Below are 17,804 nucleotides of genomic sequence, written 5' to 3'. Positions count from 1 at the left end.
TCTTTTATTGATTTGTCTACATGACAGCAGACTAACACTTTGAAAATTAATTAACATGGGCATATGGAAGTGGGTGTTAGTTTCATAACATACAAACTGGTTTAATTTTGCAAAATGCTTATTTCAAATATTTCTCATATTGCAGATGGAATATGCTCTTAGAAACTTGAATACTGTATTTTAGTTATGGGATTTACTAATTACAGGGGGATAACACATCTGTATAGAAAACTTTGCTATTTTAGAAATTAAATAAGAAATTGTTAGGAAAAAAAGTAAATGAAAATAGCCAGATTTAAATTTATAGAACAACTAGCAAGATTTATAGTACCGTGTTTTTCCTGTTAAATAATCTACTGTAAATTTTGTTTTGTTTCCCTTTAAATTGGTAAAACTAAGATTTATTAAAGCAAAATAGCTGAAATTAGTGAAATAAGTGGGATCTTCTAAAATTTTTGTCTACAATTAAGTGATATGATTAGACTAAATTTTCCATTTTGGCTAGGTGTTTATGCTGAAATTGGCTAGTTCATACTCCCTATCATTCATCCAAATTCTGATAGCTATAAATTAAATGATTAGGTGTCAAAGTATTTTATAATGGCTTCTATTTATGCTTTTTCTTAATGTGTAGGAAATAAATATGCTGTATTTTTTTCTAATGTCAAAATTAAAATATGATATTTCTGTTACACAATAGCCACTTTAAATTTCTCCTTTTTTCAAATGAAAACACATTAAAAGAATATATTTAAATCATTACATAAAGATATTTGAAGTAAGATATTTTAAAAATTAAGAAAGTGAATCTTCTTCCCATCTCTCATTTTAGCAAGTACTGTATTTTTAGGTGCAAAGATGAGAAAAATCTCTTGGAAAGTAACACAAGAAGGGTGCACCCTTTGCCATTGCAACATGGGTTGAGCTTAGATTTATGCAGGGTAAAATGTTGATAACTTCCCACAAAATTTATTCAAAGGAAGATTGGAGGCAACCTTAGATCTAACTGTAAAACAGGGTCCATTGGTGTTCAGTGGAGTAATATTCTGCAATAGTCTTATAACTTTAATGCTATTAATCCAAATTAGCTATCAGCAGCCCTGACAACCTGCCCTTCCCTCCCATGTCCTCTAGGAGGAGCCCTGAACCTCAAGCTAAGAACCTCACCTGTGCCACTAGGGCCACAGGATCTCATGGCATCACAGAATGTCTCAGTTCTGTCTATGTAAACCAGGTCATCAAACTACTTCACAGAGCTGATGGGAGCATGAAGGAGGCAGATACAGGGGCATTTATCAAAGTACTCGACACAGCCTGGCAAATGGAGGTATTCAATAAATAAGTCTTTGTTAAGAAAATCAGCTCAGACAAGACCTTCTGAGGAGGGCAGAGACATGAACGACTTCCCTAAATGTTCTCTCAGGGCATCAGGACCCTGGAGGACTCCTTGGAGCTGATGAAAGATAACAGTGCAATATGTTAAGAGAGACTAATTTTAGACCAATGTTGTACACATATTGTTTGGTCAATAGTACATTTCCTGGATCTCAAGTGAAACCAAAATATGTATTTTATTATAATTTTCATTAAATGACTGATGTTTAGAAATAAAAAATATTTTTGCATTATGTTCCTCCCACATTTATAAGCTTTACAAATATTAATCATTTCATTAACTGCATATTAATTTTTCATCAGTGTAACATATTATAAATTTTCCAAGTTCTTTGGGTGTATTAGGTTAAAATGCCATTGACTACATGACTTAAGAGAATTTTATTTTCTCTCAGTTTTGAAGGCTCATATCAAGGTGCCAGGATGGTCAGCTTCTAGTGAGGGCTCCTTTCCTGTCTTGCAGATGATATCTGTATCCTCACATGGCCTTTATTCAGTGTGTGGGAGAAAGAGTGCTGGAGAATGCCCAACAGTGCTCTGGTATTTTTTGTTAGATGAACACTAATCCTATTGGACCAGAGCCCCATTCTATGATCATACTTAACTTTAAATTGTTTTTAATCCAAATATAAATATGTGCTAGAAGATTAGGGGGTTTTGTAATTAAATTTGGGGAGAAGGAATACAACATTGGGAAATTTTTTGTAATATCACATCTATTCATAACTCTTTCAGAATGCAGTCATTGGAGGTATTTTTGTGCAAAAGTTCTCTCTCTTCTAAGAAGGAAAAAACTTTTAAAGATTCTGATTTTAAATATCTTTGAGGATGGTCCCAAAGACATGGGATGTATTTGATCAACCATACCATTAATTTCTTGATTTCTTTAGCTCTACCTGCAAATTGGCAGCCATGAAAGTCATAAAAGTCTAGAAAGAAAACACATTTTGTAATAAATAGATCTACCTCATTACCAAAATCTTCCCCAAATGGTATTCTTTTGAATTTATTTAACCAGATATTTTTGTTGTTGTTCAGCCTACTACAAGATACATTTATTTCTCATTTCATAAGAGTGAATATGAATATTTTTACATAACCAGCTGAAACAAAATAGCAAATTGCAATTTATTTCACACATCCACAAGGAAGTAGATTTACTCTTAACTCATTAAAGTTAGTATAATCATTTCCTATGATAAATATTTTGTTATAACAATATGGAAATTCAACTTTCAAGGTTAAGGGTAAATATCCAGGAAATTCTTAAGATATACTATAAAAAAAGATGATTAGATAATATGTATTGCAGGTATAACCCACTTGAAATTCTAAAGCTATAACAAGAACCCCGGGGGGCATCTGCTTTGTTCTAGAGTGGGCATGTATGCAGACTTGGATAACTTGTAACAGTCTGTGCTTAGACAATATTCTTTATTAGAGTTGAATGCAGCTACTCCTTTCTCCATCTCATCTCAAACCTAAAACCTTCATGTTTATGCAGAGCATTTATGGCCTGCCATATTGAATGTCATAAAGCAGTACTTTTCACTTATGAAGGATCAAAACATCTCAAAGAATGTGCAAACCACCAGAATGTGTGTACCACCATAAATTGGTACAAAATTCATGTATTGTTTTGTTATAGTTTATAGATGGAACATTTTGCTTCAAAACTTTCATTGTGGCAAGTTTTATAGAAAGGAAATTACAAAAGCAAATCCATTTTTTTTTACCTTATAAATCTTGCAGCATATTATCTTCTGTCCCACTCTCTTCTCTCTGCCAAAAGTTATAAAATGTTGATTATGTTCCCTGAGGTACTGCAGTATATACATATATACCTATGTTTAAAATTTTCTTTCCATTCCTTGTTGAGAATTTCTTAATTTTTGCATAATATTCTTGTTCTTTTCCAGAATCCCATCTAGCATATCACATTATATTTAGTAATTATGTCTCAGATCAGCAACTGTTAACCTTCACGTATTTTTGGCTTTCTTTGTTTCTGACATTGTTGATGGAACGGAAGGGTCCTAGTCAGATATTTTGTCAGATGATCCTGTGTGTTCAGAAGAAATAATATAAAGTGGGTCATTAGGAGAGAGAATATAAAATCCCTTTTATATCAATTCAGATCAAGGACAAGTACCATCAGCATGATTATCAATATTGATTTTAAACTTTTATCATCTGAACACGATAGTGTTTGACAGATTTCTCCACTGTGAAATTATTGTGGGCAATTTTTTTCCATATGTTCCACTGGATATTTAATTTTCCTCTTTTTATGCTCTATGCATTGGAAAGAAGTCATGATATGTATGGCCAATTATGCTCTCCCTTTTTGAAGATGGAATATCTACATAAATTATTTAGAATCCTGCACAGAAAATTCATTTATTTTCTCTGTATTGATTTATCTGATCATTTCTTTATATCAGTATGCACTCATGAATATTCATTCTGTGGCATAGGTTATAAAAGAGAACTAATTTGGTTGGCCAAACTGTTCCAATTTTGGCCACTTGGAACTATTTCAGTTTTATGCTTTATGACCCTTTGACTCAACACATCAGTTTGAAATAATCTTGAGTGAACAACATAAAGTAATTACTGAATAAAATAATAGTGTCACTAGAGAGACAAGCTCTTGGATAGAAGAATTTAATAGAATTTATTCTGATTATCTACTCTTAAGGAGATGAGCATAATCCCCCAGGTCCTATGTGGGGACCAGACAGAGAGATTCTTTCCAAAGAGATTACTCTATAAAAGGTGTAAAAGAAAAAATCGTACAGCACAGAAAACTGAAAAATGCTGCCTCTTCCAGATGTTGGAGATCAATGTGAACACTATTAAGTCATGTTGGTGATGTGTGTCCTTGATTTTGTGGGAAGAAAGCAGCATTTCTGAAATCTCCATTCCAATATGAGTTCCATAGCTTTGAATTTAGAAGTCTGCTCACCTTGGGTGAAGAAGAGACCAGTGCCCCTGAACAGCCTTGAGACACCAGCTGTGGGAATTTCCCACAGCCTCTCCCTCTTGTTTATCCTAAGGAACCCTTCCTAACAATGAGTTCTGTTAGGGTCTGTAAACAAGTCAAGATGGCGCCTGGCATTTTGCCAGGGGGAGTGGTTTGTGAGGTGGCACCAGGGAGCCATTAAGTGTGGAGATTCCTTATTGGTTGACTGCTGTATCTAGTTTATGTTAATTAGATAAGCTGTGTGGAATGTATATATACCCCTCCTGTCCTAAAGTAAACGGCTCCCACTCCTGCTGTATCAAGGTACACAAGCCCCCCCCCCCCCCATTAGTTTGCTGCAGCCAGACACTTCGGCAGAGTTCCTTTGACATGTTCCCCTATGAAATAAAGATGGGCAGGCTTTCTCTTTTTTGTTAGGATCAGACTCATCAGGTCTTTCCCACCCATCAAGTCCCCAGTTTAAACAACATTTCTCATGTCCTTTGTCTTTATTTCTTAATATTACTTTTTCAGACTTTTACTTCCAGTGGGCCGACAACTCCAGATGATTTATTTGTTCCCACTTGTGCAGTATAGGTGAGATATAGCATAGTCTAAACACAAGGAAAACGTCAGATACAATGCAATACCTGACCAGTGGTCCTCATAACTGTTAAGAGCTTCAAAAATAAAGGAAATATGAGAAACTATTGCATCTTAAAGTTACTGACCCACAGATACAAGATATGTAGTATCCTCTATGGGTGTCTTGGAACAGGAAAGGACATTACATAAAACTTGTATGAACTTTAGTTGATAACAATGTTAATTAATGTTAATTCATTAATGGCAAGTAGGAACTTTCTTAATGTAAAAATGTTAATAATAGGAGAAATCAGGCTGGCATATATGGAAACTCTACTCTTACCATAAGACAAGACAGAATTTTTTTCTTGTAAATCTCAAACTTTTCCTTAAATTAAAGTTTATCCAAATGCAATAAAATGCACCCAGGTGTAGGTACCAGACAATTAAGGACAGCATTTCTGCCTTGAAGCCAAAGACAATACTCAAGTAAGTCAATCCACAGGAGTCTAGCTAACCCTGCCACACTTGCCATAGGTAAGTATCACCCACAACTCCAGCTTCCTCTTACCACCAATCCTTGGGAGCAACCCTGTGCCTGGTCCTGTGTGGCAGCCTCCTCTCCTTTGAAGCTACAGCAAAGTACTTGCCTTTCATTTGCAGATGAGCTATAATAAATTTACACCCTGCCCTGATAAAATAAAAGGTTAAAAACATAGTAAGTTAAAAATGCATTTAGCACAGCTCAGCTCTGAAACATCACAGCTCAGTCAAGGAGTACACTGTGCTGTCACTTGCACACCCTCAGGGGCCACCGGCTGACTGGGAGCAGCAACTTTCCGCGCGTGACCCAGCAGCACAAGGCAGGATCACACTGCATATTGCTAGCCCTCCGCAGAAGATCAGAATGCATGACTCAAGGTATGGTTTTACTTGATGTGTGTTGGCTTCATACCTTAAAAATATCAAAAATTCTAAGTAGCACCAGCAAAAACTAGAAACACTTGTCTTCAAGTATCACTGTGTCCTGACTCATTGTCAAGTCTTTAAATCTCTTTAAAACAGGGATACCTTACTGACCCTGTGGACAAAGAAAGCCCTAATAAGAAGACATATGAACAGTTGAGGCACAAAGTATTAGAATTTTTGAATGTACACGAGGGGACATTAAAGGATCACTGAGTAAAAATTGATCATCTAAGTATTACTATATCTAGTCAATATTAGTGAATTCAGTCATAAAACCTCTGACAAAAGAAACTGCATTGCCAGCTGGCTGGACTGAAGAGTTCAATCTAATACATACACAAGAAATAGGACTATTTTTACTAACACTTTGCCAAAAAACCTCCCAACTCTTCATGTGGCCAGCATTGTGGTAGAAGAGCATTTGATGACAGCTTTTAAGCCACACCCTCTCTCCCCAGGGGCCTCCAATCTGGGCCAGCTGGTGATAAAGCCCAGTGCTCCCTTTTATGACACCAGCAAGTGGTTTGAGCCATGCCAGCCACATCATCTCTATGGAATCCACACCAGCCCCACACAGCAGAAAACTGCAAGCCCATCCCTGTTACTCCATCTCAAGACATTTTCAAACCAGCTTGAAAAGCTGCCCTCCTCTAAGTAAGCTCTGTTATGTGAACAATAAACCTTTCCCGGGGCTGGGGTTGTGGCTTAGCAGTAGAGCCCTCTCCTAGCACTTGTGAGGCGCTGGGTCCTATCCTCACCACCGACATAAAATACATACATACATACATACATACGTGTGTGTGTGTATATGTGTGTGTGTATATATATATATATATATATATATATATATATATATATATACCTTTTTAAATGCCCTCTGGGGTTGTGGGTTGTTTCACAATCAGACTTCACTTTCAATTAAGCGTAAGTCAATTAAAACTCTGTGGGTGAACATTTGATTATCCCATACTAAAAAAAGAAAGAAAGAAAAAATGAAAAGGTACATTAGAGAAAGAGACAGCAAAAAATATGAAAATAATACATTATAATCAAATTAGGTTTTGGGGGGATATTCATAGTGGACTGAATATTCAAAAATCAGTTGTAATTCACTATGTAAGCAGAATAAAGAAAATAATTTTCTAACATCAATTGAATTGAATTTAAAAAAAAAATCCAGTTTAAAAGAAAAAAAAATAGATGGATGCAGTGGTACTAGAAATCTTTCAATTTAGTGAGACCCTCAGCAACTTAAACAGACCCTACGTTGAAATAAAATGTACAAATGAGTGCAGCTGTAGCTCAGTAGGCAAAGTGACCCCCTGGATTCAATCAACAGTACAAAGCGGGGGAAAGAAAGAAAGAAAGGAAGAAAGGAAGGAAGGAAGGAAGGAAGGAAGGAAGGAAGGAAGGAAGGAAGGAAGGAAGGAAGGAAGGAAGGAAAAAAAAAGAAGAAAAAGGAAATTAAACATTCTTTTTTTTTTTTTCTCAGTAGTGTGGGTTAAACCAATGATTCCACACATGCTTGGTATGCACTCTAACACTGAGGTACATTTCCAGCCTATCCATCTATTTATTTATTTTAATGTTAAATTTTGAGACAGGGTCTCACCAAGTTGCCTAGGCTTGCCTTGTATTTCCAACATCCTCCTACTTCAAGGATCCCTCCAGGTGGATACAAGGGCACTAGGACACATACCATTCTTGAAAAATAAAATGATCAGAAATCAGGAGCTTTTGTAAGTCACAGTGCCTTTCACAAGAACTTACTTCTTATATTAGGTTTGATAGTGAAAGACAGGCAGTGCATCTACTATGGATGTGAAGGCATTTTTACTTGCTCTCTTCATTCCCCTTCAGCACTGCAATGGAGATTCTAGCTACTTGGAGAATAAAACAGAAGTGAAAGACAGGCATATTCCAAAAAAGTAGCTGAATGTCTGTGCTCTGAGATGGCATGATCCTTTATGTTAGAAATCCAAAAGAATCTATAGTAAAAAGCCACTAGAATCTACTTGAGCTAAACTTCCATAAGTTTACCAGCATCAGACAATTCATGGATTTACAATTCAGAAATGCTCAAATTTTCCTGTAATAGCCATGGGAAATTAGAAGTTAAAGTAAAATTAAATACCATACATAATAGCACCAAGAAACATAACAGACAAAAATTTAACAAAATAAGTGAAAAAATATAAAAAGCATTTAAAAATAGCTACAGTAATAAATCTGAAACAATCTAAAGAATAGAATTGAAAGACTGATATTTGTTTAGATGTTAATCATTCCCAAATTCATGCAGAGTGTCAAGTACAATAAAACTTCAAGCACTTTTTGATTAAATAAAGGAAAAAAATATTATTTTTTTAAAAATTTAGAACATTGTATTCAGATACAGCAGTTGGGTATATCATGAAAAAAATGTATATTCATGAAATTTAATTTCAGTTCATGTCCATTACACAGAAATTCAATGAAACAAAATTCAGCACAAAGTTCTAGCCACCTAAATACCTACCTACGAGATTTCCATAAAATTTCTGTGACTAGGACAGTGTGGAGTTGCATAAAGTACAGATATATAGGAAAATGGAACACACTACAAAAATGTAGCCCAAATATATATGTCAAATTCATTTTCAACAACATAATATTAAAGTTCATCAGAGAAAAAAAAAGTATTTTCAATAAATGTTGCTGGAATAATTGGATGTTGATATGCAAAACAACTCTGAAGAATTACTTGAGTCTCATTAAAAAATGAACTCAAAGTTGACTAGAGACCTAAATGTGAACTCACTCTAAAACTTGAAGTATTGGAAATAAATACGTCTGTTAAAAATGGGAGTTACATTATGAATTCTTAGATAGAACCCAAAAAGTGTGATTCAATAAACAAAAATGTATATGTTTACTTTCACAATTTAGAATTCCACTTTCCAAAAAGCACAAACAGAAAAAGTAAATTTATCTGCAAAGATCTATTTAATAAAACAATTATGTCCATAATATATAAAGAACTCTCAAAATTCAAATATAAGAAATTCGATAAAGTAATTGGAAAAGTTTGAATAGTCATTTCATGAAAGATCATCTGAGGATGTCAAATGAATACAGAAAAAGATGTTCAGTATGATTAAGTGTTGGGAAAAAAATAATTTCTCCCCAAATAGTACTGCAAACCTATTAAAATGGTTTAAATACACAGAATATGTACATATTTTATATTTACCCATTTATTTATATATTACTTTATATATGTATTAATTATATATGTGCAATAATATGTACATTATTTGTGCCTAAATATATATGTGTGTGTGTGTGTGTGTGTGTGTGTGTGAACATACATATATCTTTAAAAATCCAAGAGCTACAATTCTGAAGCAACTAGAACTCTCATATATATCACAAGTTCTCTGAAAAACAATTGGAATGTTTTCATAATGATAAACCTGCTTTTATAATATGTCCCAGCTATCCCAAGAGAAATGAAAATTATGTTCATTTGTTTATTCAGAAACCTATATGTACATTCTAATAATGATGTTATTTATAAATGTCCCAAATGGGAAACAATACAATCTCCTACAACTGTCATGAATAAACAAACTCTAGAACCTCCATACAATGGGATATGACAGCAATAAAGAGAAAGAGACTATGGATTCCAACTACATGAATAATTCTCAAATGTTGTAGACAAGTGAAAGTTACAAATCTACATATTATATGATTCAATTTATATGATATATTGGAAAATGTAAAATTATAGGGAAATGAGATAGAGTTTTGATTATAAGCAGCATTGAGAATCTTTGGGATATTGAAACTTGACTTTAACTGAATAAGAAATAGAAATGACATTAAGAAAAGATTTTTGTTTTGTTGTTAACATTATTTTATAGTGTATTAACTCCTTACACATTTCCTACACATAACGTTTATATTACAAATATCTCTCTATATATACATGTATTTTTTAATTCCTAAAGCCAACTTTCGCCCCTTTTGCCAACAAATCAATGTCACAAAATAATTCAATTTCATGACATGTTACAGTTAATACCTTTGTTTACTCTAATAATATTATTATACCCATAATGAATTCAATTACTTGAAAATTATTTTAATGGCTTTATTTCCTTAAAAATTGATATTTATAGGGATGGGGTTGTGGCTCAGTGGTAGAGCGCTTGGCTAGTATGTGTGAGGCACTGGGTTCAATTCTCAGAACCACATATAAATAAATGAATAAAATAAAGGTTCATCAACAACTAAAAAAACAAATATATATATTTATTTATAATGTAATGTTAGAGAGAACATGAGGACCAGAAAAGGAAAATTGGATTTACAGAAGTTAGTATGGGGAATGATGAAAAATGAAAGATAATCTACTAAAACACCATAGTTTCTCCACTTATGTTATTCAAGTACTTTTAAAGGAATATGGCTGACTTTAAAATCCTTTGTCAAAGAGACATTTTTGAAGTTAGATTGACTATTATAAACTTGTATTTTTTCTCTTTACTGATCCCTTAAGGTTAAATCTTCCTTTAAAATTCATAATTGTGAAAATGGAAATTAATTTGAAAGAAACTTAATGTCAATTTAAGCTAAAATAGTAAATTACTTACGTTTAATAAAGTTGTTTAAAATGCTCAAAATATTATTAGGCATATCATTTAAAGAATTCAAATAAATCTTTAAAGTGCTAAGCTTACGAGATTTGCAAAATTAACTTTGTAATTACTGTGTGTCACAAAACACAGTGCTGATAGGCATTTTCCAACTGAATGAAGCTCAGTTTTAAAAATGAACTCTACGCACAGCAGAATATTAGTGGATAATTCCAGCAACACCAAATGTAGCTTGTAAGAATGCATTACAAAATAAATATTTAAAATTTTGTGCAAGATTCATATGGGATATCTTCTTATCTGATTGAATTTTCCACTAAAATATCTACAATAGTTAAATCAAGATTTAAAAAGAAAATGTGATTTGAATGATAACAAAAAGCTTAATTTTCCTCATGAGATTTTTTTCTTTTGTACTATTACTTAAATTGTGACACTAAAATATATCTGAACACATATTCTATCTACTGCTTCATGTCTTACTATTTATTCATTTAGCAGATAATAGAAACGATTACAGTTTGATAATATTTTGCTTGCTTTATATTTGTAAAATTCTGGAATAAACTTAAATTAAAATGTTTAAAGGGTATTCTTGATCTGGTGATTTTTAATATGTTTTTATTTTTTTAAATAAACATTTTTTTTCCTCTTATTATCATGTGACATTTTTCTCAAAATCTAATGAGAAGTTTTTTATTTATAATCCTGTAACTTCTGATAATTCTATAATTTTAATCTTACAAATTTATTAAAATCGAATGTATAATACTATACCAGGGAAATAAAATAGATTGCAAAATTGTTCATGAAATTCAGTTAAAAGGTGTTTCAACTGTTTGAAAGAATTCAAATTTATTTTTCCTTTTTTTGTTGTTGTTGTAAATGCATTGACTAAATTGTAAAGAAAGAATTCTCCATTACAAATTTTCATTATCCATCTCCCACAATCAACAAGTTGGACTTTATATGTTAGTAATGGTTATTAGCATAGATAATATCTTTAAATTAATCTTCCATAAAAGTGTGGACATGAACTGTGTATGTAGAAGTGTTGTGTGATCTTGAAGGATCTGTGACAGGTGTCACCATGGTTCAGAGGAGATGTTGATACATAGTTACAATAACAGCAGCCCTGTAGTGCTGTCAGTTCCTACTGCCCCCTGGGAAAATGTCCAACACCCTCTACCCAAACTCAGCTCATTTCTGACACAGAGCAGCATTCCTCTCTAGTACAAGAAAACTTATGGAATCCCCAACCAAACTTAAATTTCTCAGATCTTTCCTCCATTCTCAGGTTAAGTTTCAGACTTAACCTTTCTTAACTTTTCTAACAATAACTCAAAATGAATGGCTCAAAATTCAGAAACCACAGGAATTTTATCACTAAGGGAAAAAAAGTCTAATTTCTTGTGTAAAAATAGCTTTTGATACCTCATGTAGTTCTAATGTTCACTACACACAGATGCAAAGGGAGACATTCAAAGAAAAAAAAGAGAAGGGAAGACAGGTGACATTGTTTACTATGTTTGTGATCATAACAATGCCCTCAGTGTGTGATCTCCTTCATTTTATAAAATAAAATTAATTCTGACATTGAGGAAGGCAATGGTTGCTTTAAGGGACGTTGTCTCTAAAAAGTACTTTTACACAAATGAATAGATTGAGCTGTGGAATTGACTTATTTTAAAACGTTTTTCTCCTTTCTACATGTGGTCTCCTTTTCAAATAAGGCCTAACAGATGCAAAGCTGCAAAGAAACGTTCTTCAAATAGAAATATGCAAAACTTGGAGACTGAAACAGTAATTCATCCCCTTGGAGGAACTCTTATTCATTAGAATGTAACCTATGTAGTCCTAGATGGGTCCCTGCAGTATGGCCTCTCGTTAGAGGCACCAGGAGTGAAGATTTCCACAAAGTCACAACTTGAGAGCTGGCTCCTCAGTGCCCTTATCATCCAACAGAAGAGTGTGCAGAGGCCCAGGTCTGAGCTGCAGTGGACCGTGACTTTCTTCCAGTGGGGGAACCACACTTTGCTCTGTTCTCTCCCTTTTCTTGGCCCACATGGCTGCTAGCGCCAAGTGGCCTGTAGGAGTTCTTGCTGTCCCTAACAGTGGCCTGGGGATGACTTCAGTGCACCTGAGGAACTAGAACCTGCAGTGCTGTGGAGTGCCCCAGCTCTGCTCCTCTTAGCACCCCAGTTTCATGGTGACTGTCAGCCACAGCAGGTAATATTATCCACACTACCCAGGGTCATTCTTATGCGGTTCTGCTTCTGGCTTAATGCTGCTTTTCCCTGATCTGACTAATTAATGCAAGACACAAGTAGCAAATTGGGATTCCCAGATCCTTTTTTTTTTTTTTTCTGTAACTGCTTAAATTTAGTTAAAAGATTGTGATTCATGAGCAGCATCATTGCAGTTTTATTCACACTAAAATTCAGATGGGAAAATACATTAGAAATGTTATTAATTTTAAAATATCTGAGATGCCTGATTAGACATCTACTGCCACGGTTTATGGAGGAAAAACAAGAACAAATCTAGTCCTAATATAGGCATAAAGATTATTTTGATATAAGAAGTCTTTCCTTTTTGGTTTAAAGAAATGCATTTAAGATGCAAAACAGTTTAGCAGATCTTTTCTCTCCTCCCAAATGTTAATGTGGACCACAGAAAAGGGCTTCTGTGAGCTTTTAATTATTCAGGGAAAAGTAACTTCTCTTTTCAGGCAGGAACTGCTTCCCAGCAAAATCTGAGGTATGATTAGTGTAACAAGGTACCCAGGAGTTAGACTGTCATCTCCACTGAGTCTGAGCAGAACTCCGAGATCTGTGCTTTCTGCTTCAGTCAGAGTTTCATCTGACACTCATGTTGTCATTGTCATTTTTGATTCTAGGTGTCACATCCTTCTTTTGTGTTTGCTTAGACTGTCTGTTTCCTTGCTTCCCAGGGTAAGAGGCCCACTGCCTCTCTGTGTGCCATCTGCGCCACCCAGCAACTGAGGCTAACCCAAAAGAACAATTAGGCTGTCTTTCTGCCAGGTCACATTAATTATGCTGTATCTGCCTGGAACCAGCCTGTCCAGAAGTCTCACACCCAAGTTAGTAATGAGCCAGGAGCGCCTTGACCCTTGAAATCACCCATGGTCTATGACTTTATTACTTCTGTGGTATAAAAAACCCCAGGATTTTTTTTTTTTTGTGTGTGTGTGTGTGATTGATGATAATATGTTTATTATTTATTTGTGAGTTCTAATAAGTTATACATGTTTGATTTGTTTTTTGATACCTTCACTTAGAGAAAAAAAACAACAACAACAATCTCTGGTCCTCTTTTGCTGAGGAAGACCTCAACATTGTATGATTTTCTTTCCCAACTCACCTCCTATACCTTTCATATTCTCACAAGTCTGGACCATTTTCTCTCCTAGGACTTTGCATGAAAATGGATTTTTATGTGTACTTAGAAAAAAAAAGGCAAAGAAGCAGAAGGAGAAGGAAAAGTAGTAAACCCTAAAGATGAATTACTTTTGTTCTGATAGAATAGTTCAACTTGAATAAATTTTGTAGATTAACCTAGTAAGAGTTTGGAAAAAGTCCACTCTTTAATCTTTTTAGGTTAGGAAGAAATGAAGACTTGATGTATCTTTTTTTTTTCAGTGCAATAAGATGCTATACTAAAATCTATACATTTTTGACTATTTTTAACTCTCTTTCTCTCTCACAAAAGCTGCTTGTCCCATACAACTATGTGCAGCCCACCTTAGGGCTATATTATTATCATAGCTAAAGCAGGAGTGTAAACTTTTGGAAAATATTTATATTTGACTGTTCAGCTAAAGACTTGCTCCACAAAGGTGAGGATACTGAAAGAATGGTATGCAATGTTGCTGCCCAGAATTCTGGAGTCCATATTTTAGAAATCAACAACAAAAACTCCCCATGCAACAAGAAATGCCCAAGAATCTCCTGATGCATTCAAATATCTATATTTAATAAATGTACTATTTGTTTATAAATTCTAGTAAAATAAAAGATATACAGATAAAATATTAGTGCTAAAATACACATTTCACATTTTGACTACTTGGAAAAGCTTTTTTTTATCACTGTTCAACATTTTCATAGTTCTCTTATTACTACTAAGAGCCATTTAAGTCCATAATTGTCTCATTTGAGCTCAGCATGGTTACCATTTAAAAGCTTTTTTAAAAAAGTGTCCATACTGCTCCAGTGCATAATAAGCTGTTTGCAATCTTGTGATAACATGGTGAGACCCTCACTTGAGCCCAGAATGACTTGTCTTTGCTCAGTAGGAATGCTACACTGATGCTTTGTATTCCATGCTCTCAGAGGAAGATAACACTGAATTAAAATAGCAACTGAAACTGGATTTATCATTTCAGTTTTCAAATCACAGGTGCTCTGTGTCTTAGATACTAAGTGTTAACTGAAGGTTTATTTCATGTGGACGAACAATGATGTAATTAGAATGTGTCAGTCATTAGAAAATCATATTTATAGTGGTCTGAGATTAAATTTTATATTTGTTTTATTCTTAAATAAAATCTGTGGTTATTCAATTAGGTATTTAAAATATTTTTAAGATGTTAACTGCTACAGGGTGTTTTAAAGTAAATGATTTCTATGACTTTTTGTTTTTGTTGTTGTGGTGGTGTTGATGGTACTGGAGATTAAACTCAGGAGCATGTGACCATTGAGCTACATTCTCATCTCTTTTTAGTTTTCATTTGAGACAGGATCTTGCTAAATTGCTTAGGCTGCCCTTGCACTTGTGATCCTTCTGCCTTAAACTTCAGAATTACTAAGATTACAGGCTTGTGCCACTAAACCCAGCTTGTCCATAAAATTTTAAAAGAAATATATTATTAAAAATGTAGTCAACTGTGATAATAAATTTTTAAAAACAAGCATTTTATATTAACATATATCAACAGAGCTACATATTGTTGTCATGTTATTAATCTGTATTGTAAGTAACCCTAATTTTACATTAGAATATGATTTCAAACCAATAAAAGTTTAAAATATATTTTATATTAGTCTTTTTCTATACAATTACTATTCAGAGAACAGAAAACATGGATGATATGTGAAATTAAAGTGTTTGATTTCAACTCAGTTGACACATCTTTAGTTTTGTGGATGGCTTATTGTCCTGAATAAGTACTTTTTCAAAATAGCAATATCTAAAGGAACAAAATGCCATTACTTTAATTTAGAACTAGGTCATTTAGACCACATGCATATAAAAAGAAAATTCAGATTTCACAACTTCATATAATCCTTTAGATTGTTAAAATTATAAGTAAATGGCAACTTTCTATTTAGGCAACTTTCTCTTTATCTGAACCTTATTCATGACATGACTCAATGTATGAATAGCAATATAAAATCATCTAGGAGACTCATTCAACCTAAATAACTTTTTGGAGTGCATGTATTTGTAAGTCTCAGACAAGCATAGAACACTTTAAATTACTTAAATTTAAAAATATAAATTTTATGTGGCATACTTGCCAAAACGTTTCAACTTATCCAAACAAAAATATTTGATCCTCTACTTTAAAACATACTGTTTGGCATATTTACTACTAAGTTTGGCACCAACTATGTACTGAATAATGCATCTCGTTTTCTCTTTTAATTGCCTTATATTTACATTTTCATACTTACAATTCATTTCTCTCTTGCCTCTTGTTTTTCAGAACTTGATACATATACTGTAACTTGTTTTATTTATGAGACAAATAAAGTGCTTACAGTAGTCATCAGGAGAATCATATTATATCAGAAATTTAATATATGTGGTCCTAAACTGCAAATAATCAACTAATATTTTATAAAATATCTATGAAAAATATGGGATGTATTGGAAAACAATTCATATTTTGGAATTTCTGAAGGCCAGAAAGTTTATCAAATGGCATACTAACACATATTTTAATGGTAAAAATTAAGATAGTGGATAAAAAATTTAGCTACTATTTTCTTCTGTTTACCCTGTTGCTGTTAAATTAAATGCAACTATATAGCTTTATTTTGACCTTTATATTACTATACAATTCAAACATAAGAAGGGGCTTAATTTGTATATAATTGGTATTAATATCAAAATTTTATTTAGTCAAAAGGATGTCTGTTTGGAATGAAAAATGGTATAAATAGTTTTGGAATCACAAAACAAAATTAAATTAATATAAAACATTTTTGTTTACACCTTGAAAAAATATATTGTCTTATTCAATGATTTTCAAAAAAAAAAAAAAACTAGGAAGAAAAAAAAGAATGTTTTATTATGAAATGGATGGTTACTTTTTATAGTCCTTTTTCAATCTCACTTTCATTATAAGCTGTTAACAATATAAGCTAAGTATACAAACCATCAATTTTGAAAATCTCCCTGCCTCCCACATTGCCATGAATGTTTTCCAAGCACAAAGGGCTTGTTTCAGGTATCATTCGAAGGTTTTTAAAGCAGAATGAAATTAAAAACTAAATCAAAATTGCATATAGTAGAAATCATTTCTTGTCTTAATGCTTCAAATGTAAAGCTGTGATTTTCAAATGAGAACAGCTCTTATGATTTATGCATTATACTTAAAGTAAAATATATTGCTCACTAAATTATTTCAGACTCATAAATGTTAAGACTTTTTAATCATATATTTTGAAAATGATTTATATTTTTTAAAAGATGAATATGCAACTGTTTGGATAGTGATATTTTCCAAGTGACATTACAAATAAAATAAGATGGTTTTTAAGCACACGCATCATTACCCAGTTAAATTTTAATTTCAATTCATGGTTAGTGAGAGGTTTCTTAATATGTTGCAGTGGGGATTAAACATTATATCATGCACCAGATGCAAAAGAACATTTTTTCTTTAATAAGTCAGAGTTTGTATGCACTTCCTATTTCTTGATTAATGGAATATCAAAATTACTATGCATAATTTCTGTATTTCTGCAATTGTATTATTAAAATTTAACTTAATATAACTTCATTTTATTACTAAAATAAAATATAACTCAGTTTTGCTATGGGTAAAAATAAAACTACTAATATTACTTAAGGTAATTTTTAGAAGGAATAAAATTATATAAAGTCATATATTAACAGACATATCCACGTTTATATTGACATAAATTCCTCTTTGTCTATATTGAGAGCTGTTGAGAGATATAAAAACCAATTCTTTCATTAAAAAATAGAACTTG

Source organism: Urocitellus parryii, chromosome 10 (assembly GCF_045843805.1).
Source record: "Urocitellus parryii isolate mUroPar1 chromosome 10, mUroPar1.hap1, whole genome shotgun sequence".
Taxonomy (NCBI): domain Eukaryota; kingdom Metazoa; phylum Chordata; class Mammalia; order Rodentia; family Sciuridae; genus Urocitellus; species Urocitellus parryii.
The sequence above is the reverse complement of the archived record's forward strand: the minus strand, read 5'-3'. Positions refer to the sequence as shown.